Source organism: Myotis daubentonii, chromosome 2 (assembly GCF_963259705.1).
Source record: "Myotis daubentonii chromosome 2, mMyoDau2.1, whole genome shotgun sequence".
Lineage (NCBI taxonomy): Eukaryota > Metazoa > Chordata > Mammalia > Chiroptera > Vespertilionidae > Myotis > Myotis daubentonii.
This window is the reverse complement of record NC_081841.1, coordinates 117,416,984-117,440,932: the sequence shown is the minus strand read 5'-3', so window position 1 is coordinate 117,440,932 and position 23,949 is coordinate 117,416,984. Positions and strand designations below refer to the sequence as shown.

At 40.7% G+C, this 23,949-nt stretch overlaps 1 protein-coding gene and 1 pseudogene across 1 annotated transcript in view; one reads left to right on the top strand and one right to left on the bottom strand.

Annotated features, from left to right (window-relative positions):
* The window catches only part of HDHD5 (haloacid dehalogenase like hydrolase domain containing 5), a 331,796-nt gene that overhangs the window by 57,225 nt on the left and 250,622 nt on the right, over positions 1-23,949 (top strand). The window lies entirely within an intron of this gene.
* Positions 1,528-2,377, bottom strand: LOC132225883 (putative monooxygenase p33MONOX; annotated as a pseudogene).

Below are 23,949 nucleotides of genomic sequence, written 5' to 3'. Positions count from 1 at the left end.
ACCCCTATAATTCGGATGTTGGTACGCTTGAAGATGTCCCAGAGGTTCCTTACACTATCTTCGTATTTTTGGATTCTTTTTTCATTTTGCTTTTCCGGTTGGGTGTTTTTTGCTTCTTTGTATTTCAAATCGTTGACTTGATTCTTGCAATCCTCTAGTCTGCTGTTGGGAGTCTGTATAATATTCTTTATTTCAGTCAGTGTATGCTTAATTTCTAGTTGGTCCTTTATCACAACCTTGAGGGTCTCAGATTTCTTGTAGATCTCATTACCTTTTATCGGCAGTTTCTAGAAAATTCTTAAAAAACCTTAAAAGTGTGGCTTTGAACTCTATATCCAGTAGTTTGCTTTCCTCCATTTCTGTCATTTGTGTCCTTTTTCTTTGTCTCCACATTTTTTATGCTTCCCTGTGTTGATAAAGTGGTTTTCTGTGCTGAGTGTCCTCTAGGGCCCAGTGGTTCAGCCTTCCCAATTACCTGAGGAGGACACTCTTGGTGCACCCCCTTGTGATATTTGTGCACAGTCTTGTTGTAGTTAAGCCTTGATTGTTGTAGTTATCACTGGGAGGAATTGACCTCCAGGCCAGCTGGCTGTGAGAATCAGCTGTGTCTGCAGTGGGAGAACTTCTCTGCTGGAGACACCCCTCTGGGGCAAGACTTGCTTCAATGGGGTTTTGGTGCTCACGGGGTTGCAAACTGGATGGTCCCACTCTGACCTCTGGGTTTCCTGGCTCCTGGATCTCTAGGGAGGTGCTAATCTAGCCTCTGCCCGAGGCTATCCAGCAAAAGCCTCCCTGTAGGGCTTGGGTGGGGCGGGTCCCACGAGATCAACAGGGCAGGGCTAGCAATTATGGCTGCTCTCAGTCTTGCCCTCAGAGGCTCTGCTTCTCAGTGTCCCAGTAATCACTGCAAGCCCCTTGGAGAGAAAGCTGCCCTCAAGTTCTGACCAATGCCAGACAGTCTCGCTTCTCCCGTATGAGTCTGGGTCCCTAGAGACTCGCCTGGAACTGGAGCTCAGAGCCTGAGACTCCCTCCTGATTGAAAATGACAACCGCGCCCTCAGCCGCCAACCCACTCCGCATGCACCTCCGCACCTTAGTATTTTACTTCCGTACTGCGCCTACTCTGAGTCTCGGTATGCTTTTCTCTTTCCTTCTAGTTGTTGAATTGCCACTCAGCCAGCCTTCCTGTGGTTCTGGATGATGTCCGTTCTGTCTTTTAGTTGTATTTTTGAAGTGGTTGTTCGAGGCAGCAAACTCCGGTGTTTACCTATGCCGCCATCTTGGTTTCTCCCTCTAAGTCTAACTTTAAATTAAAGCAATACACAAAGGCTTCTCCCACAAGGACAAGTTTTTTTATTTTTTCCTCATCAAAAACCAGTTATGTCTCTAGCTGTAGCCTCAGTTTAAGCGGTTTTTAAAAAACAACAAACAACAAAAGTGAAAATAAAAAAAAAACACCCCAAATCTTGCCTGTGTCAGAGCCAAAGTAAAAAGGAAGTGGGTGCAGAGTCCCTGAAAGAGAAAACTCTAGAAGCAGGTGTGTGTGAGCACATTCAAGTCATGGGGTTTGAGATTATGAGTCCTTGGCAGTAGTTTCTTCCCTTCAATCACTGGGATGTCCATCTTGAGAGGCTTAAAGGTTGCTGGATCCTTGGCCAGTCAAGTGGCCTGCACATGGATCAGTTCCATTGGAGAAGGTTTTTGGGCTCCTCTGTAGGCCTAGGTGGCAAAACATCCTCCCAAATCAGATACTGATCCAAAGAGAGCCCATTTATCTTCCAGAATTAATGATGCTAAGATTTGGGCCAGGTGAGGCTGTGGAAGAGCCAGCAGAGAACCAGCATCTAAGCTTCTGCTTAGGGGAAGAGTTAGGGGTGGACTGGGCTGAGGCCAGCAGCTTCTCTTATAATCTCTTCACTCTAGTTTTATTTTTTGGAGTTTTTCTGTCATTCAAAGTTACTTGGTCCCCTCAGTGGTAAGGACCTTGGGTGTTTATCCAGCATCTCTCTCCCTCTGTCCTGCCTGTTGTTCAAAATGCTGAATGCTCTCCTGGGTCTGTTTTTGTCATCAGAGAATACATGATGACATAGGTGGCTTTAGCCTTTACCATGAGAACCTTGTTCATATTGTCAATGACCGTGATAGAATCATGACAGGAGAGAAGATACTGCCTCTTTTTTCTCCACCCTGACAACGTGCTGATACTTGTGCTGTGGAATCACTGACTTCTAGGGGATGCTGCCCATGTCTGATGGTGGAATCACGGGCATTTTGTCCAGAGCATTATCATAGCTGAATGCCTGGTGATACATCTCAGTGGTCGGGGCATCTTGCCTAGAGACCCATTAAGTTCAAGCGGAGGCTTCTGATTTATCATGAAGCCATTGAAAGACTGGGATCTAGGTGCTTTTTCTATATGGATTTCAGAACTGAGTCCCTGCCACCAGAAGGAAATATGACGATTATGCTGACAGGCAAAGCAAAATTGCTCAGGAAGAGTCTGTCCATTCCAGAGGGTCTGTTTCACCACTGAAATGCTGCCTAAAGCCCTATCTCCAGCACTAAAAGAGGCTCTGAGGACCTAAGTCTTCCTAGAGGCTATGGTGAAGTCAGGACCCAAGCCATGGTGTAAGTGGCACTGTGTCCATGGTGACACTGAAGGCCTAGGGCACTGACCAGGCAGAGCAAGCTGCTGGGCCGATGTTAAGAATTTTTGCACCTATATTCATCAAGGATATTGGCCACTAGTATTTTTTTTAATGCCTTTGGTTTTGGTATCAGGGTAATTCTGACTTCATAGAATGAATTTGGAAGCATTCCTTCCTTCCTCTTCAAGTGTAACAACATCTGTATCATAGGTGTACCAGAAGAAGAGAGAGAGCAAAAAAGAATCTCTAAAACTTTCCCTAACCTGGTGAAAAAAATAGACATACAAGTCCATGAAGAGCAGAGAATCCCAAACAAGATGAAACCAAAGAGGTGCACAACAAGACACATCATAATTAAAACGCCAAAGGTTAAAGACAGAGCATCTTTAAAGCAGCAACATAAAAGGAGTTAATTACTGCCAAGGGAGCACTTACAAGACTGTCACCTGATTTCCAAACAGAAACTTTTCAGGCTAGAAGGGACTGGCACAAAATACACAAAGAAATGAAAAGCAAGAACCTATAACCAAGATAATTCTACCTAGCAAGGCTATCATTTAAAATTGAACATGAAATAGAGCTTCCTAAACAAGAAAAACTAAAGGAGTAGATCACCACCAAAACAGTATTGCAAGAAATATTAAAGGGTCTTCCTTAAAAAGAAAATATATAAATAATAAAATGGCAATAAATACATATCTAACAACAATTACTTTAAATGAAAATGAGTTAAATGTTCCAATCAAAAGACATAGGATGGCTAAATGGATAAGAAAACAGGATCCTTACACATGCTGTCTATAAGAAAATCACTTTAGATGGAAAGACATACAGTGATTAAAAGTAAATGGATGGGAAAGATATTTCATGAAAATGGAAACAAATGAAAACTGGAGTAGTAATACTTATACCAGACAAAATAAATTTAAAACAAAGGCTGTATCAAGAGACATAAAAGTACCCAGAATTTCTACTTCTGGGTATTTCTCCAAAGAAACCCAAAACGCTAAATCAAAAATTAATATATGCATCCCTATGTTTATTGCAGCATAATTACAATAGCCAAGATATGGAAGCAACTTAAGTGTTCATTAACAGATGAATGGAGATGAAAGTGATGCATATGCACAATTGAATATGACTCAGCCATAAAAAGAAAAACACGAATGAATCTTGCTATTTGCATCAACAAGGGTGGACCTAAAAGGTATTATGCTGAATTACATAAGCCAAAGAAAGACAAATACCATATTATTTCACCTGTATGTGGAATCTAAAAACCAAAATACATGAGCAAGCAGAATATAAACAGACTCATAGATACAAAGAACATTTTGTCAGTTGCCAGTTCGGAGGAAATTTGGGGGTTAGGTGAAAAGGTGAAAGGATTAAAAATACAAATTAGGTCTAGATTAGAAGATGGTGGCAGATTAGATGGATCTTTCTCCCATCAACACCCAGAATCTAACTTGAATTAGAACTAAATTGGGAATATTCATCCTTAAATACCATCTGAAGACTGTCTAAAAAGGAGACTTTTATACAAGGAAGGACAGAAACCCTTGAGACTAGTAGGAAGAGAGGTGTGGTGAGGAGCTGGCCCAGCTCTCATGAGTGATGGGCCAAGGAGGTGCGGGGGGAGGAGTGGGGGTTTCAACCAGAGACTATATAGGCCAGGACCCCAGGCAGGACACCCTAGCCGGGACAAGTCAGACAGCAATAACCGCCCATGCAGCAAAAAGCAGCAGGGCTTCTAGCAGCCAGGAAGTTGAGCCCTCTGCAGAAAAGCCACTTTTTTTTAAAGGGCTGGTGCACAGTATTTTCATTTGCAGACACTCACCCTAGGTTTTGGCTAAGGGAAGGTGGTATGGACTGGAGTCACCTAAGAAAAGATAGTGGTGGAAAAAGTTGAGAGTCATGGGGAGGGCAGCTGCTGAGATGCCAGTGCTGAGTTATTCATGAAATATTGCAGCAGCCATTTCTCCTGAGAGACAGAAGCTCCTCCCAACAGCAATACACCTAACCCTCCCTCTCTGGAATCCATTGTGCCACACCTTGCATCTTGACCCAGACTAAGGAGGCAGTAGTCACAAGGAGCAGCAGTCTCAGGGAGAAAAAGTGTCTGGTTTGGGGGCAGGGGCATTCCCCTCACATTCCCAGGAACTTGGCTGGCACTTCCCTCTCAAAGGAGAGCTAGTAGAAATTCCAGGCTTCAGATAGACCCCCACTGGCTGGTCTAAGAGGGACTCCGCTTGACCAAGGACAAGGAAATAGTCCAGGAACACACCCATCATCTTTCCTGAAGTTTGCTGCCCTGCCTAAGGGCCCCATGCTGCTAAAAAGCTGGCCTAGGAGCTTAGGTTAGCCCATCCCCTAGGCAGCCAAGCCCAATGAAGGCAGCCACAATCTGTGGATACCTTGAAGCTTCAAACAGGGTGCCAAGGGTCAAACTTGGTCATCTTCTGACATTGGCTAGCACAAGAGGACCTACCAGGAGACCTGAAACCAGCACACAAAATAGCCTCAGACAACATAAGAACAGGAGCTGAGACAAACTTCACTTGGTGTGGTTTTTTTTCCATTATTTTTTAAAAATATATTTTTATTGAAGGAGTGGGAATGAGCAGGGGCTGTGAGTAAAGCCCGGGTCCTGGGTGCCAGAGGAAAGCCAGTGCCGGCAGCCAAAGGAAGGGCTATTCTTGCACACATTTCGTGTGAGCCTCTAGTATATATCCTATATAATAAAGAGGTAACATGCAAATTGACCATCATGCCCACGCACAAGATGGCCCCCATGTGGTCACAAGATGGCTGCCTACATGTGGTCACAAGATGGCCACGCCCATGTCATCACAAGATGGCCACCCACATGTGGTCACAAGATGGCCACACCCATGTGGTCATGATGGCTGCCCCCATGTTGTCACAAAATGGCCAGCAGGGAGGGCAGTTGGGGGTGACCAGGCCAGCAGGGGAGGGCAGTTGGGGGCAACCAGGCCTGCAGGGGAGGGCAGTTGTGGGGGACCAGGCCTTCAGGGGAGGGCAGTTAGGGGCAACCAGGCTGGCAGGGAGGGCATCTGGGGTCGATCGGGCTGGCAGGGGAGGACAGTTGGGGGCGATCGGACCGGCAGCTGAGCAGTTAGGCACCAATCAGGCTGGCAGGGGAATAGTTAGAGGGAGATCAGGCTGCCAGGCAGAAGCAGTTAGGGGCAATCAGGCAAACAGGTGAGTGGTTGGGAGCCAGCAATCCCAGATTGTGAGAGGGATGTCTGACTGCTGGTTTAGGCCCGATCCCCATGAGCCTAAACTGGCAGTCAGACATCCCCTGAGGGATTCCAGATTGGAGAGGGTGCAGGCTGGGCTGAGGTACACCCCCTCTCCAGTGCACAAATTTCGTGCACCAGGCCATATATATATATATATATATATATGTATATATATATATATATATATATATATTTGAGAAACTAAGGGAGATAGAAAGAGAAACATGGGTGATGAGAGAGAATCATTGATCCGCTGCCTCCTGCATGCCTCACACTGGGGATCAAGCCTGCAACCTGGACATATACTCTGACCAGGAATCAAACTATGATTTCCTGGTCCATAGGTTGATGTGCAACCACAGAGCCACACCAGCTCCATTTTTTTTATTTTTTTATTTGTTATTGCTTAGGTATTATTATTGTCATTTTTTCTATTATCTTTTGTTTCTTTCATATCTCTTATTTGATTCCTTCCTTTTCTAACTCTACATTTCCCCTTTTTTCTTTTCTTTCTTTTGCTTTATCTTTCTTATTTTTACCTTTTCATAATGTTTTTCTCTTTCTTCTTTTCTTGTTACCATTTTCCTGTTCCTACTCTTTACTCATTTTTCTTCTCTCTCTTCTTTCCTTTCAGAATCTTCTTTCTTGTAGGCCGGCGAACCTGCGGAACTGGTGAGGAGAAAACCAAGATGGCAGCATAAGTAAACACCAGAGATTGCTGCTTAGCACAACCACTTCAAGAATACAACAAAAAGACAGAACGGACATACAGAACCACAGGAAGGCTGGCTGAGTGGAAATTCTACAACTAGAAGGAAAGAGAAAAGCATACTGAGACTCAGAGGAGCTGCGGTGCAGAAGTAAAGTACAGAGGTATGGAGGCGCATGCGGAGAGGGCTGGCGGCTGAGGACATGGTTGTCTTTTTCAATCAGTAGGGAGTCTCAAGCTCTGAGCTCCAGTTCCGGGTGAGTCTCTGGGGACCCAGACTACTATGGGAGAAACTGGACTGTCTGGCATCGGTCAGAACTCGAGGGCAGCTTTCTCTCGGAGGTGCTTGCAGCGGGTGCTGTGACACTGAGAAGCAGGGCCTCTGAGGGCAGCCATAGCTGCTTGCTCCGCCCTGTTGATCCCCTGGGACCCCGCCCCGTCCAAGCTGTGTGCCGGCTTCTGCATATGAAAGGCCTGGCCCTTTGCAATCTGAAAATTACGTAACAAACTTGCAGCTGGCCCAAGGCCCCACAGCAACTTGCATTGCTTAACAACTGAGCTCCTGCTGGGTAGCCTCAGGCAGAGGCTAGATTAGCACCTCCTTAGAGATCCAGGATCCAGTGTGCCCAGTTGTCAGAGTGGGCCCATCCAGATTGCAGCTCCTCGGTCCATAAAGGACACACTCAGGGGGCAGAATCAGTGAGCACCAAAGCCCCATTGAAACAAGTCTTGCCCCAGAGGGGTGTTTCCAGCACAGAAGTTCTCCCACTGCAGACACAGCTGATTCTCACAGCCAATTGGCCTGGAGGTCAATTCCTCCCAGTGATACCTACAACAATCAAGGCTTAACTACAACAAGACTGTGCACAAAGCCCACAAGGGGGTGCAACAAGAGTGTCCTCCTCAGGTAATTGGGGAGGCTGAGCCACTGGGCCCTATAGGACACCTAGCACAGAAAGCCGCTCTATCAACACAGGGAAGCATAAAAAATGCAGAGACAAAGAAACAGGACACAAATGACAGAAATGGAGGAAAGCAAACTACTGGATATAGAGTTCAAAACCACACTTTTAAGGTTTTTCAAGAACTTTCTAGAAACCGCCGATAAATTTAGTAAGACCCTCAAAAAGTCTGGTGAGACCGCCGATTAATGTAGTGAGACCCTCAAGAAATCTAGTGAGACCCTCGAGGTTATGAAAAAGGACCAACTAGAAATTAAGCATACACTGACTGAAATAAAGGATATTATGCAGAGTTCCAACAGCAGACTAGAGGATCTCAAGAATCAAGTCAACGATTTGAAATACGAAGAAGCAAAAAACACCCAATGCAAAATGAAAAAAGAATCCAAAAATACGAAGATAGTGTAAGGAGCCTCTGGGACAGCTTCAAGCGTACCAACATCCGAATTATAGGGGTGCCAGGAGATGAGAGAGAGCAAGATATTGAAAACCCATTTGAAGAAATTATGACAGAAAACTTCCCCTACCTGGTGAAAGAAATAGACTTACAAGTCCAGGAAGCGCAGAGAACCCCAAACAAAAGGAATCCAAAGAGGACCACACCATGACACATCATAATTAAAATGCCAAGAGCAAAAGACAAAGAGAGAATCTGAAAAGCAGCAAGAGAAAGACAGTCAGTTACCTACAAGGGAGTACCCATATGACTGTCAGCTGATTTCTCAACAGAAACTTTGCAGGCCAGAAGGGAGTGGCAAGAAATATTCAAAGTGATGAATGCCAAGAACCTACAACCAAGATTACTTTATCTAGCAAAGCTATCATTCAGAATTGAAGGTCAGATAAAGAGCTTCACAGATAAGGAAAAGCTAAAGGAGTTCATCACCACCAAACCAGTATTATATGAAATGCTGAAAGGTATCCTTCATATAATTGCTATTTATTTTTACTTTTTCTGAACATTCAATACATGTTATTTTTTTGTATGTATGTTTAATTACATATCTGTCACATAGAATATAAAATCTGTCACATAGCAATGATAAAACTTTGGAAAAAATAATGCACATTTTAGTTGTGGGAAATTAATTATATATACACAGTTAAACTTAATAGATCTTAAGGTATCCTTTAAGAAGAGGAAGAAGAAGAAAAAGGTAAAGATACAAATTATGAACAACAAATACACATCTATCAACAAGTGAATCTAAAAATCAAGTGAATACATAATCTGATGAACAGAATAAATTGGTGATTGTAATAGAATCAGGGCTATAGAAAGGGAGTGGACTGACTATTCTTGGGGTGGGGAAGGGGTGTGGGGGATGCAGGAAGAGACTGGACAAAAATCATGCACCTATGGATGAGGACGGGGGGCGGGGGGAAGGTGAGGGCAGAGGGTGGGGTGGGAACCGGGAGGAGGGGAGCTATGGAGGGGAAAAAGAGGAACAACTGTAATAATCTGAACAATAAAGATTTAATTTAAAAAAATAAAAATAAAACAAGGTGAAACACTGCCAATCCTTGAGATTCTGCTTCCTGGCAATTGTTAACAGTTTGGCTCAAATAAACGTACAAAAGGTCTTTAAAAAAAAAAAAGAGAGAGAGAGAATCTTCTTTCTTTCCCTTTTCTCTTCTAGTATGTTTATTATTATTATTTTCTGTCTTTCTTTACCATTTATTATTCTTGTTCTCTTTTCCCTTTCCTAAGTCTCTTTCCTCTTGTGGTTGTTTTTGCTGTTGTCAGTTTCTTTAGTATATTTTTGTTAGTTTTTTTTTTTCCTTGGTTGGTTTTGTTTTGTCCTATCAGCACCAGTACAACAACTCACATGATGTGATCTGGGTTGAGCCTCACAGTTAGCCAGCCTGAGAATAGATCTCACTTAAGAATGCAACAACAGTCAAGACCCAATTACAACAGGAAAGCCCAAATAAGCCTCAAATTGGTCACTCCTAGAGTACCCAGCTCAGGAGTTTGAGAACACACCAATGGGTACCACAGGACTTTTACTACAAAAGACCATCCCATGAAGACTGTGAGACAGATATATTTAATACATAGAAACAAACACAAAGAGACAAATAAAATGGGAAGACAAAGAAAAATGTCCAATTAAAAAAAAGGAGGAAAAAAACAAAAAAAGACCTAAATAAGGTGGACATAAGCAATTTATCAAACACTAAGTTCACTGTAATGATTATAGAAATGCTCAAGGAACTCTTGGAGAACTACAAGGAAATTACTGGTAACTACAAGGAACTTAGTAGTAACTACATGAGCATGAAAAAAAGACATAGAAACCATCAATAAAAACTAGCCAGAGCCTGTCCAGCATGGCTCAGTGGGTGAGCATCGACCTATCAACACAGAGGTCATGGTTCAATTCTGGGATAGGGCATATGCCCAGGTTTCAAGCTTGATCCAGAGTGTGGGGTGTGCAGGAGGCAGCCAATCAATGATTCTCTCTCATCGATTTTTAAAAAATTCTTTATTGTTGAAAGTATTACATATGTTTCCCTTTCCCCGAGTGATCTCTCCCAGCCTGCCCCTGTCCCCCAGCACAGGCCTTCACACCCATATTGTCTGTGACCATATGCATGCATATGCATGCATACAAGACTTTTGGTTGATTTCTTACCACACCTTCATACCCTCCCCTGCCTTCCCTCTGAGGTTTGATGGTCTGTTCAATGCTTCTGTGCCTCTGGATCTATTTTTGTTCGTCAGTTTATGTTGTTCATTATATTTCACAAATGAGTGAGATCATGTGATACTTATCTTTCTCTGGCTGGCTTATTTTGCTGAGCATAATGCTCTCCATGCCCATTCATGTTTTTGCAAGGGGTAAAAGTTCTTTCTTTTTTACAGCAGCGTAGTATTCCATTGTGTAGATGCACCACAGTTTTTTAATCCACTTATCTGCTGATGGGCACTTAGGCTATTTCCAAATCTTAGCTATTGTAAATTGTGCTGCTATGAACATAGGAGTGCATATATACTTTCTGATTGGCATTTCTGATTTCTTAGGATATATTCCTTGAAGTGGGAGTACTGGGTCAAGTGGGAATTCCATTTATAATTTCTTTGAGGGAACTCCATACAGTTTTTCACAGTGGCTGCACAAGTCTGCATTCCCACCAGCAGTGTATGATGGTTCCTTTTTCTCCACATCCTCACCAGGACTTGTCATCTGTCGATTTGTTGATGATAGCCATTCTGTCTGTTACCACAATTACCTACCTGACTAAGGGCTAGATGTGTATCTAAAATTGAATAAAAGGTTGGCAAGGCCTGGGTACAAGTGGAAGTCCTTCCCCTTGCTTCCCGCCTGGCCCCCAATATTTCCAAATTATTATTTCTTGTCTCATCTCTGTCATTTGTGTGCGGCCCTTCTCCAGATCCCAAACCCTGAACCACGCAGGACATGGCTCGCACATCTGGCACCTCAACAAGGGACATCTGGAGGAGAAGATATCGCCTAGAGCAAAAAACGAAGTTTCACCAGCAAGGTGGGGAAAATTCACCATAAAGGTGATGAAAATTCACTGCAAGCAAAGCCCACGGTCAGCTGCAGAAATCACGATCTGTAAGTAGGGTGGGAACGTCTTTTTTCAGCCAGGCTAATGGGGCCAAATTTGGTTAAAAAGTAAAAAATTTATTGTAGACTTTTGGCTTGCATGCTTAAGAATAAGGGAATTAAAGTGTCAGAAGGTATTCTCTTACAGTTTTTGCATGTTATTGTAGAACATAACCCTTGGTTTCCTGAAGAAGGTACATTAGATCTTGAATGTTGGGAAAGAGTGGGTCAGAACTTGAAAAAAGCTCAGCAGCAGGAGATATTTTAATTTACCAATTAGCTTATGAAAATTCCAATGCTGATTGTAAGAAATGCCTGACACCTCTGAGAAAAAAATAGTACCATTACAGAAATGATTCGAGCATGTCAGGACATGGGGTCAAGCACTTTTCAAGCAAATTTACTCGCTGCTGCTGTAACAGTGGGGAATAAAAGGTGTTATAATTGTGGAAAACCGGGACATGTTAAAAAAGTATGTAGGCAACCAAGAAGGACACAAGGTGGTGCTCCAGGAAAAGGCACGAGCATTCTGCCTCCAGATTCAACCAATGCAGCTTCAACCTCTTTTATGTCCTAGATATTAAAAAGGAAATTATTGGGTACTTATCTATTAATTATTATCTGTCTTTGTTGTTTATTGTTAGTTTATTAAGCATAACTTTATTTTTTTTATTTTTTATTTTTTTAGAAAATATGTAGAAAGTATTTTAATGGGTACATGAAAATGTTTACTTTATTAAAAAGTTATTTTAGGCCATCATCGCATCACCCCGACAAACACCACGAGAATTCCGCAGCCCACACGGTTCTCTGGAGCAGTTGCTGAGGATGAAGGTGGAAGAAACTTCCAGTGTTCAGCACAGGCATTAAGCATAACTTTAATTTAATAAGAAAGAAATGATAGGTGGCCAGGCAATTGCTGAGTTTCCCCAGAACAAACAGAATGCGGGAATGGGGAGAGAGAGAATATGAGCGGTACACATGGCCAATAATACAGGTTCTAGGAAAATTCCCTAGACAAAGGGAATTAATTAAAAAATTACTAGATCTTTTGGCGATCCTGTAAAATAGGCGCCCACTCAAGAGTGTTATTAAAAGTCTCATTTTTGCCATGTTTTTATTTCACAGTCCGTCATTTAAAATTTAGACAAATGAAACATTTCCCAGAATTTAGGGATGCACCATGAATAGAAAAGCAAGCTTAAGAAAACGCGCATGCTCTGCCTGATTTTGGGTGACTTCTTGAGCCCCAGTCTTTTCACGGATGCTACAGAATAAACAAGACTTTTTTCTTTAAAAAGATAGCAAAAAATGACACAAAGAAAATATACAGGCTGTATTTGGACAATAGGATTAATGTTTCCATAATAATGATAGTTCTTGAATAATAAAGTACTGCATTCCAAGGTCGACTCCCAAATCTTGGAGGCACTCCTGTTTTTATAAAATAATATAAAAATAAAAGTCAATAAGTTAGCTCTGTTATAAAATTTGCCAAAAGAAAATGCCTTGGATTGTAATTGGCTTTGAGATCTTAAAGTTGTTAGAACATAAATAATAAAAATAACTAAAATAAAGTAAAGCTTTTCAGTAATAATATATTAATGGTAAAGGGTCAGTCACTCTTCTCCCCATAAAAGCGGAGAAGTCGGTGGCGGCAACAGAAACCTTACATGTTATCTCTAAAGAAAAATGTGGTGGTTTATAAATTTCCCCTCCCCTTGCCTTTTTGCCAGAAATGTAGTTTTCTAAAGCGTTCTTTGACTTAAGACTTTAGAACATTGCTGAATTAAATAATAAAAATTATTAGATACCTAAGTATTTTAAAATAACAAGATACTAAAATATTAATCTAAATTTGCCTCATATGAAAAATCTAGAGGATAGAATTGAATCTATTAATTAAATATGCCTTGTATTTTATTTGACTATATCCTTAAAAATGTAAAAGTATTACTAATTTAAGAAATACTAAGTATTTAACTTGCCACCTAAAACAATTAAAGCTTCTAAGAATTTAAATTAAATTGGGAGAAATTATATAGTTGTGGTAACAAAATACATTAAGTTTAAAAATTCATTTTTGAGAAAAATAATTCTGATATTTTCTCTGAAGAAATTAATAGTTCAAAATATATTGTAGTCTGTGTGATAAAATTTCAACCTAAAATATAATATTTAATATGGTCTAATTAAAAAAAGGATTAATTCTATGGTCTGAACAAAATTTTTAATATAAAAACCGGATTAAATTTAATTAATCTCTTTTAAAATAATTACAAAAGGTGTGTTGATAAATGTCAATCTAAAAAATGCTGTTTGCCAAAACCGGTTTGGCTCAGTGGATAGAGCGTCGGCCTGTGGACTGAAAGGTCCCAGGTTCGATTCCGGTCAAGGGCATGTATCTGGGTTGCGGGCATTTCCCCAGTAGGGGATGTGCAGGAGGCAGCTGATCGATGTTTCTCTCTCATCAATGTTTCTAGCTCTCTATCTCTCTCCCTTCCTCTCTGTAAAAAATCAATAAAATATATTTAAAATAAATAAATAAAAATAATAATAAAAAATGCTGTTTACTTATAATTATCATTGAAAAATTAAAGTTTAAATATTGTATCTACACTAATAAAAGACAAAGATGCTAATTGACCGTATCTTTGCTATGCCCAAGCCACACCCACAAGCCAATCAGAGCGACTGTATGCAAATTAACCCAACCAAGATGGCGGCTGGCAGCCACGGAGCTAGGGCAAGCAGGAGGCTTGGTTGCCATGGCAATGGAGGAAGCCAAGCTTCCTGCCAGCCCTGGCCAGCTATGGCCTCCGCAAAAGGCAACAAAGTTTCAATTATAGAAGCTAAATAAGTCCCAGATACCTGCTTCCAGCCAGCCTCCACTGGAAGCTTGGGTGGCTGGGGACTGTGGCCAGCCTGCAAACAGCCATCAGCCCCTCACCCAGGCTGGCCACACCCTCAAGGGGTGAGGGTCCTTGCTGTGGGGCTTGGCCAGCCTGCAAACAGCCATCAGCCCCTCACCCAGGCTGGCCAGGCACCCCAACAGGGACCCCTACCCTGAAGGGGCTATGGCCAGCCTGCAAACAGCCATCAGCCCCTTACCCGGGCTGGCCAGGCACCCCATGGGGGACCCCCACCCTGATCCAGAACACCCTTCAGGGCAAACCAGCCAGCCCCACCCTTGCACCAGGCCTCTATCCCAGTGATGGTGAACCTTTTGAGCTCGGCATGTCAGCATTTTGAAAAATCCTAATTTAACTCTGGTGCTATGTCACATATAGAAATTTTTTGATATTGGCAACCATAGTAAAACAAAGACTTATATTTTTGATATTTCTTTTATATATTTAAATGCCATTTAACAAAGAAAAATCAACCAAAAAAATGAGTTCGCATGTCACCTCTGACATGCATGTCATAGGTTTGCCATCACTGCTCTATCCTATATAATAAAAGGGTAATATGCAAATTGACCCTAACAGCAGAGCAACTGGGAATGACTGGTCACTATGACACACACTGACCATCAGGGGGCAGATGCTCAATGCAGGAGCTGCCCCCTGGTGGTCAGTGTGCTCCCACAGGGGGAGCTCTGCTCAGCCACAAGCCAGGCTGACGGCTGCCAGTACAGTGGTGGTGGTGGGAGCCTCTCCCGCCTCCTCAGCAGCATTAAGGATGTCCTACTGCAGCTAGGCCTGCTCCTCGCTGGCAAGTGGACATCCCCCGAGGCCTCCCGGACTGCCAGAGGGATGTCTAACTGCCAGCTTAGGCCCAATCCCCTCAGGGAGTGGGCCTACGCCAGCAGGTGGTCATTCCCCAAGGGGTCCCAGACTGCAAGAGGGCACAGGTTGGGCTGAGGGACCCTCCCGAGTGCACAAATTTTTGTGCACCCAGCCTCCAGTATTTTTAATAACTGAAGGTATTTACAAGTTAATAACAGAAAAAAAATTAAAGTAAAAATACATTTTAAAGGACATAAATGGAAGGTTTGAAGATTAATCTAAAAGTATAAAATTTATGAAGGTTATGTATATAATGAAAAAAGAACAAGGATAATTTTTAAAATCTCTTCAGCTACGAAGTAAACTAAAAATTATTGTTCAAGCATTAAATCTCACCATTAATGAGACACCATAAATAAAAAGAAAGTTACTTTTGCGTGGAATGTATGCATGGCAGCATTGGCCAGCATCCAAAAAGCAACAAATTTTGTTGCTCAGTTTAAAAGAAAGAAAAAGTTTTTAAAAGAAACTCCCTAAATGTAGCTCAAAGATCACTCTGGGAGGAAATAAAGGGAAATTCCCTTCAGATATTTAGAAACTGTAATTAAAAGTCAATATATTAGGCCTTAAAAAGTAAAAATACAAAAAGAATTGTCTTAAAACCTTAAATGATTTTCAGAAATTATTAGGGGACATTAATTTGGTTAAGATCTTATCTAAAAATCTCTATGGAAGAAATGACAAATTTGTTACTCAGTTAAAATAACTCAGCGACACAAGCTATCATTTCTAGCAATTTTGTAAAAAGTTGAAAATTCAGCACACTGCAGAATTTTCAAAGCCGCTTAATATTATTTAAAACAAAAAAAAAGGGGGAATATGGAGAAATCGCCTGTAAGTAGACTACACCAAGCCTTCATTACTTTAAATTTTTTCACTTGTGATGCCAATGGCAAGACACCCATGGAAATACACTGGTGTCAGAATAAGCCAAAGGATAAAGGTCTGGTTAAATGGGAGGATCCTGAGTCTGGGTTATGGGAGGGCTCCAATCCCCTCTTAACATTTGGTCAAGAATATGCTTATATATTTTCAGAAAATTTCCCCAAGCCTGTGTGGATTCCCGCAAGAAATATTCAACTTCAACATAGATCCGAGGGAGGAACTGGCCAGGTTAATGAGGACCTTGCACCTGGAGCCATGCCTTACAGCTGCAGACAATCAACTACCCCAGCCGCAGACACCAGCAGCTTTGAACAATCCATTGAAGATAAGGAGTGGGAGGAGGACGAGGAGGAGGACGGCGAACAGCCCAGAGGTCACCTGGGGCATGGTGAAGAAGACAGTCTAGAAAGCTGAGCAAATTTGTGAGGGGACCAGAACCCCAAGAATGCCTGAAAATGTCTTTCTTGCCATGCTTGCAGTAATCAGCTGTGCAGTAATAATACCGGGGGCAAATGGGTAAGTATTTTGGACTTATGTTCCTGACCCACCATGGGTAAGACCCCTTACGTGGGCTGATCCCCTGTCTAATGTAGTCACCAATAATACCAAACACCTTGGTCATCCAGGGGAACCACGGTGGGGCAAGGAAGTATATGGGCAAAGTATAATTACACAGGTGTCGCCACCCAGCTTCCCTTTTGTATGACACAGAACCTTTGTATGTAAAATTAAAGAGAGGCTTCTGGCTAGCATGGACACCAAAGGAAGGGGAAGAAAAAGCCCAAATATGTCTACTATCACTACTTGCTCCGGGGAGAAGTGCAGAAAATGTAACTGTACTAAGACACTCTCCCACCCTCACCCCACCAAGCCATTATGTAAAAAGTCTTATGAATGGCACCCCACTGAGGAAGAAATTAATTAACAAGACTGTTATAGTGATTACTCTACCACCAGAAAACTTAATAACAGTTTTTCCTTTGTGGATTGGAGCCCCTACAGGTCTGCATATAGTAACAATCGCACCCTAAAATGGAAGGGGAACACACCCTATCTATATGTTGAAGCTAATCATTCCATTTCATGGAATGGAGGAGGATTTGTTGTATCTCAATTACAACATGACAATTGGCCACTACAGAATACGCAATGGAAATTAGCTGTTGCACTCGCACCTATTAAATGGTATAGTTTTAATTATAGCTCAGCTAATTCTATTCATACCCTATGGAGAACTCCCAATAAGACAGTATTTGCCACCACCTGTGTGTTTGATCCATTTTTCTCCTCTCAGGCCCCATCCAGATGCACCTTAATGTTACAAGCCATCTGTATGAGGTGTCATGCACAGGCTGCACATTATACCATTGTATTAATTCTACATTCCAAACGGATTGCCTCATGATTTTAAAACAACCGGCTTTCTCTTGAGTTCCTACTAACCTAACCGAGCCTTGGGAATCTCATCAAACCTACAAACTGTTACATGATCTGGTAAAAATCTTAAAAAGACAAAAAATATTTCTTGGAATGTTAACTGCAGGAATCTTTGCCCTGGTAATGTTACTTACTTCTGTGGGCATTGCTGCTTCATCCATGATACAAAGTGTTCAAACTTCTCAGTTTGTACAACAAGTTAAGGAAAATGTAACTAAGACGTTGTCTATGCAAAAAAGAATTGACAACCAGTTTGAGATTGAATTGTGGGTACTAAAGCCTACAGTCTTGTGGATGGGTGATAAAATCCACAGCCTAGAGCAAAGAATATCCTTGCAGTGTCATTATAATTTTTCCCAGATTTGTGTTACCCCCGTTCCCTATAATAGTACCTTACACTCTTGGGAATCAATAAAAAATCACATTCTTGGTGCTTGGGGTAAAGGTAATACAACCCTTGATATTTTAGAATTACAACAGCATATTGGACAATTATCCCAGGCAAACTTACAAACTAATTCCTTAGATGCCTGGCAACAATTTAAAAAGGACATGAAAGAATTTAACCCCTTCCCCTGGATCTCATTACATTTGCCTCTCAACATAAACACTCTTACTTGTCTCATTTTTGTTCTCATATGTTTATGTCTAGTCTGCAGATGCGGAATGAAGAGTTTTAAAAGGACTCGAATCCTTCAGGCGGCATTCACTTTTCAAATTTTACTAAGAAAAAGAAAGATGTAAGAAGCCACCCATTGTCTTCACTATCAGAGAAGTGTAAACAAGGAGCCCGGAACACTGGTGAACCTTGAGTCTTGGTAAGGGCCAGAGCTATGCACCAATTGTTTAGTCCAGACAATGGTGGCTCAAGCAATTTCCTGACCAAATAGTCTCAGAGTAAATCTTTCTAATATTTACTGACCTTTAAGATAGTCTGTTACCACAATTACCTGCCTGACTAAGGGCTAGATGTGTATCCAAAATTGAATAAAAGGTTGGCAAGGCCTTGGCACGAGTGGAAGTCCTTCCCCTTGCATTGGGCTTCCTGCCTGGCCCCCAATATTTCCAAATTATTATTTCTTGTCTTGTCTCTGTCATTTGCACGTGGCCCTTCTCTAGATCCCAAACCCTGAACCACGCAGGATGTGAGTCATCACATTTTACCTGCTTAGTTAAGTTTATTCTTGGTATTCTTACTTTTTTTGTTGCAAGGGTAAATGGGATTTTTTTAGTTTCTCTTTCTGTGAGTTCATTATTGGTTATAAAAAAGCCATAGATTTCTGCATGTTAATTTTGTATTCTGCTATGTTGCCAAATTCATTTATTAAATATAGTAGTTTTTTATGGAGTCTTTAGGGTTTCCTATGTATAATATTATGTCATCTGCAAATAATGACAATTTTACTTCTTTTTCAATTTGGATGCCTTTTATTTCTTCTTGTCTGATCACTATGGCTAGCAATTCCAATCCTATATCAAACAGGAGTGGTGAAAGTGGGCATCCTTGTCTTGTTCCTGTTCTTAGGGAAAATGGTTTTAGTATTTTCCCATTGAGTATGATGTTGGCTATAGGTTTGTCATATAAGGCTTTTATTATGTTGAGGTATGATTCTTCTATTCCCACTTTGCTGAGTGTTTTTCTTTTTTATTAAAAAAGGTTATTGGGCCGAAACCGGTTTGGCTCAGTGGATAGAGCGTCGGCCTGCGGACTGAAAGGTCCCAGGTTCGATTCCGGTCAAGGGCATGTACCTGGGTTGCGGGCACATCCCCGGTGGGAGATGTGCAGGAGGTGGCTGATCGATGTTTCTCTCTCATCGATGTTTCTGACTCTCTATCTCTCTCCCTTCCTCTCTGTAAAAAATGAATAAAAAAAAAAAAAAAAAAAAAAGGTTATTGGATTTTATCAAATGCTTTTCTGCATCAGTTGATATGATCATGTGTTTTTTGTGTTTCAATTTGTTTATGTGACATATTATGTTTATTGATTTGCAGATATTGTACCAGCCTTGCATCCCAAGAATAAATCCCACTTGGTCATGGTGTATGGTCTTTTTGATATTTTGCTGGATCCAATTTGCTAATATTTTGTTGAGAATATTAGCATTTAAGTTCATCCGGGATATTGTCCTGTAATTCTCTTCCTTTGTAGTATCTTTATCTGATTTTGGGATTAGGGTAATGCTGGCTTCATAGAAAGAGCTTAGAAGTGTTCCTTCCTCTCGAATTTTTTGGAATAGCCTGAGGAGGGTAGGCTTTAGTTCTTCTGTGAATGTTTGGTAAAACTCTCTTGTGAAGCTATCTGCACCAGGGCTTTAGTGTGCTGGAAGTTGTTTTTATTACTGCTTCAATTTCTTCAGTAGTTATTGGCCTATTTAGGTTTTCTGATACTTCCTGATTGAATTTTGGAAGATTGTATTTTTCTAGGAATATGTCTGCTTCATCTAGGTTGTCCACTTTGTTGAAATAAAGTTGTTTGTAGCATTTTTTTTTCACAATCTTTTGTATTTCTGTGATGTCGGTTGTTACTTCACCTCTTTCATTTCTGATTTTATTTGGGTCCTCTCTCTGTTTCTTGGTGAGCTTGGCTAGAGGTTCATCAATCTTCTTTATCCTTTCAAAGCACCAGCTCTTGATTCTATTGATCTTTTGTACTTTTTATGGGGAGGTGAGGTCTATGTAATTTCTTTTTGCTTTGATCTTTATTATTTCCTTCCCTCTACTTACTCTGAGCTTTTCTTCTTGCTCTCTATTTCTTTAAGTTGTAGGGTTAGATAATTACCACTTTTTCTTCTTTTTTAAGATACGCCTGTTGTTTTTTTCTACCATGTCTTCCAAGTCGCTTCATCAATATTGCTTGCAATTCCTCCCAGTGAATTCTCAATGTCAGGTATATTATTCTTTGCTTCTGGCTAGTTTTTTAAATATTTTTAAATTGATTTCAGAGAGGAAGGGAGATGGAGAGATAGAAACATCAATGATGAGATCCAAAAATAGCAGCCAGCAGGCCAGCAGTGAGGAAGAGAGTTTGAGTGAGTAAAGGAGTGAGAGGGGAGGGTGTGGACATGTGGTGTGTGTGTGGGGGGGGCGGGGGTGAGCGAGAGACAGTTAGCTCTTTCAGGAGCCTCAGGGACTGGTAGATCAGGCTCTCCTGGATAGGGACCACCTGCTACCTCCATAGGAAGTCCCAGGCCTGGCAAGGCTCTAGCACAGAGCCCATGCCATATTGAAGAGGGACACAGCAGAGGCCAGGAGTGCAGCCACACCGACACCCAGACTGGCCTCAGACACCACCCCAAACTGGCCAGCCATAACTCTCAAGGGATCACTGTTGCAATCCTGCAGTGAGTGGCACGCTACCTTGCCATGGCTTCCAGATGTCTGCAGTGAGCAAAAGCCAGACATGCAAATGAAGGGATGGGAAAAAAATTCCAAGCAAATAGAAAAGGAAAAAAAAAGCAGGGATAGCAATACTTATGTCTGACAAAATAGATTTCCAAACAAAGGCCATAAGCCCTAGCTGGTTTGGCTCAGTAGATAGAACATCAGTCCATGACTGAAGGGTTGGGGGTTCAATTCCAGTCAAAAGCATGTACATCAGTTGCAGGCTCGATCCATGTGTCACTCTATTCATGCTTCTTTCTATCTCTGTCTCCCCTTCCTTCCACTCTCTTTAAAAATCAATGGGAAAATATCCCTGGGTGAGGATTAACAAAAAAAAACACACACAAAATAAGGCCATAAAATAGACAAAAATGGTCACTACATAATATTAACAGGATTGTTCCAAACAGAAGAAATAAACCTGGTAAACATATATGCACCCAATATAGAAGCACCTAAATCCTATATAATAAAGAGCCAGGGTGTAATGACCATTATGACCTAAGGCTCGACCAGACCGGAAGTCAGTGCTGGGTTGCCGTGGCTGCAGGTCTGTCCTAGGTGGGAGTCAGTCCCGGTCCTGGCCACGCCAGGCAGGAGTCAGTCCCAGGTGGGAGCCAGTCCTGGGTGGGAGCCAGTCCGGGTGGAAGTCAGTCCTGGTCATGTAAGTGGAAACTGTAAGAAATAGAAACAAGGCAGACCTATCCCTCCACGTGGGGAGATATTGGCAGAAGAATAGCAGGGAGCCAGAACTCCCACCATCTCATAACAATAATGAATACCCATCCCCCTCCCCTGACACACACACCTACAAACCTTGGGCCAAGTGGAGAACCTGGATTTCTACTGTCTTCTTGAAATAATGAGGTGACATCTCACCCTTCCCTTACCAGAGCAATATCAAAGCAAAGCCAGATGAAACAGGGTTGAAAAAGATCCAGAGTTTCATAATGCTCAAAATTTCTAGGTTTCAATTATCAAATTATTCATACAAAGAAGCAGAAAGAGCTAAAACTGAATAAAAAAGATAATAGATACTAACACTGAGATAGTAGAGATGACAGAGTTATTTGATAATAAGTTTAAAGCAACCATCAAAACAATCTTTACATGAGTGATTTTGAACATCCTTAAATGGGAAAAAAAGAAAGTTATGGCAAGTAAATAGAAAGTCTCAGCAAAGAAAATGAAGCTATAAAGAAGAACCAAATGAAAATTATAGTTCAGTAGAATATAATAACTGAAATAAATAACTCAGTGAATAGGCTCAAAGCAGAATGGATGGAACAGAGGAAACACTCAGGGAACTAGAAAATATAACAATAAAAATATCCAATGAGAATAGGGAGAACATGGGATTAAAAACAACAGAAAAAGATCAGAACCACAGGAACCAGTGGAGTCATAACAACAACAAAAATAAATAAATAAATTGATAAATAAATAAATAAAACTGTAACATTTGGAGTTTAGGAAGAAATTAAAGGAGATGGAGCTGAAAGAGTACTTGAAGAAATAATGGCTGAAAACTCTTCTAATTGGTCAAAAGACAGAAATCCTCAACTTTAAGAAGGTGACCAAATACAAAATGAAAGAAACCCAAAGATATCAACACCCACATCATATTCAAACTTCTAAAAAATAAAAACAGAAAAAAATCTTGAAAGTTCTGAATGACAAATAACAGTTTATCTATAAGGAAAAAGTAATTGTCATGACAATACGTTTTCCATTAGAAACCATAAAGTCTAAAAATAAAAGAACTGTCAACAGAGTACTATTTCCAATGAAAATATCCTTCAGCAATATGGGGAAAATCAAGGCACCTCAGAAATGAGAAAACATAAATGTAAACAAGAATTGATAAAGAATAATATCCAAATCTCAAAAAATAGATGAAATATATTTAATATCGTCTGTCCAGGTAAACTCAAATTTATTCCTCCATTACTTACTTACCAGGATAGCTAAAATTAAATAGGCTGATAATATTAATTATTGGCAAGTATCTGCAGGATCTGGAACTCTCATTCACTGCAGGTGGTTGTATAACTTAAATAAAAGGATGCTAAACTGTATCTACTAAAACTAAACATATGCCTACAGCGTGACTCATTAAATTTACTGCTTTTATATATCCAAAAGTCATGAGCAGATAGGTCCTCAAAATCATATGTGAAAGTATGTTTAGCGTACCTTTATTCATAATATTTTTAAATTAGAAACAACTTACAAATCTGCCTACAGGAAAATGGAAGAATGGTAGTAAATTCAAATAATAGAATACTACACACTTAAAAAAAGGAATAAAATCCTGATATGAAGAATAATATGGGTTAATTTAATTTCATAGATTTTATCTTGAGCAAAAGAAGTGAGACACAAATGAGAATACATCATATAAATCCACTGATATGAGTTTCATGAACTGATGGTACTATCAGTGATTATAAAGGTCACAAAATTAAGAAATTCTGAGGGTAGTAGTCAGAAAGGGGGATGAAAGAAACTTCTAAAATCTTTAAAAAGATTCTACATCTTATATTGGGTGTTACATATGTAAACAAGTTTGATCTCTACATTTACGTTTCATGCACAGGTGGAGTTAAATATAGGTGTTTTCTAGCACTGAAAGTCGCTGATTATTTAAGCTTGGGTTCCTCAACTTTCAGAGTCCATGCTAATCTCCATTATGTCATATTACCATCTGAAGATAAATAGTGCCATCAAGATCTAATTCTACAGCTCACTAACCCTGAAAAATGAAAGAGGATTTATCCTGATTAAGAACTCTGAAGAAATCATACTAACAATTCAATATAATTCACCAAATATTATGCAAAAAAATCATCTCAATTGGAGTACCATTTATGATTCAATAATTGGAATTTAAGAGGAAGTAAAAGAGTAGGTCTTTTGTTATTCTCATAGTTTGTGGACTCAGTAGTAATACTGATAAACTATTGAAAAAGTAGGTGTTTACTTTTTCTACAAATATTTAAATTGTTTGGGTAAGACTGTACATTTTTAGCCTAAACATACTTTAATATATTTTATTGTTAATTTTAGAGAGGAAGGGAGAGGGAGAGAAAGATATAAACATCAATGATGAGAGATGCCGGAGTCCATTCATTGTCTTCACTAGCTGAGTTTAGACAGAGACCCCCAAAAGCTAGTAACCTTTGAAGTCCTAGCAAAGGTCAGAACTGTGCACCACCCAGTTAATCTAGGAACCACCCAGTTAATTTAGGTAATAATAGTTGAAGCATCCCCACCTTAGTTCCCTTAATTC